The sequence below is a fragment of the Argiope bruennichi genome, chromosome 10, assembly GCF_947563725.1.
Source record: "Argiope bruennichi chromosome 10, qqArgBrue1.1, whole genome shotgun sequence".
NCBI lineage: Eukaryota > Metazoa > Arthropoda > Arachnida > Araneae > Araneidae > Argiope > Argiope bruennichi.
The window spans coordinates 66,701,299-66,701,756 of NC_079160.1; positions in this window are offsets into that span (position 1 = coordinate 66,701,299).

Here is a 458-nt window from a genome sequence, read left to right on the forward strand (position 1 = left end):
TTTGGTCGGTTAAACTTGAGATTTAGATAAACCAAATGAAAAAAATGCTGTAATGTAATATATGTGTGTGTGTGTGTGTGTGTGTGTGTGTGTGTGTGTGTGTGTGTGTGTGTGTGTGTGTGTGTGTGTGTGTGTGTGTGTGTGTGTGTGTGTGTGTGTGTGTGTGTGTAAAACAAAATATCCACCATTATTGCCGCCTAAAATGGCAACAAAGGATGTTGAATTGCAATAAGCATGAAACTACACACTATTTTTCTACAAATATAGAACAATATTCCATACTTTTAAACAATTTTTGCCTAATTACTTTACTATTTATATTCATAATTAAATGAATATCTTGTTAAATGCTTTTATTTTCATTCTCGTGAATATTTTGAAAACAGTGTGAACATAAAACATAATGAATTTTCAACATTAAAGACAAAATAACAAAATTAAAAATGAAAACAAAAAAA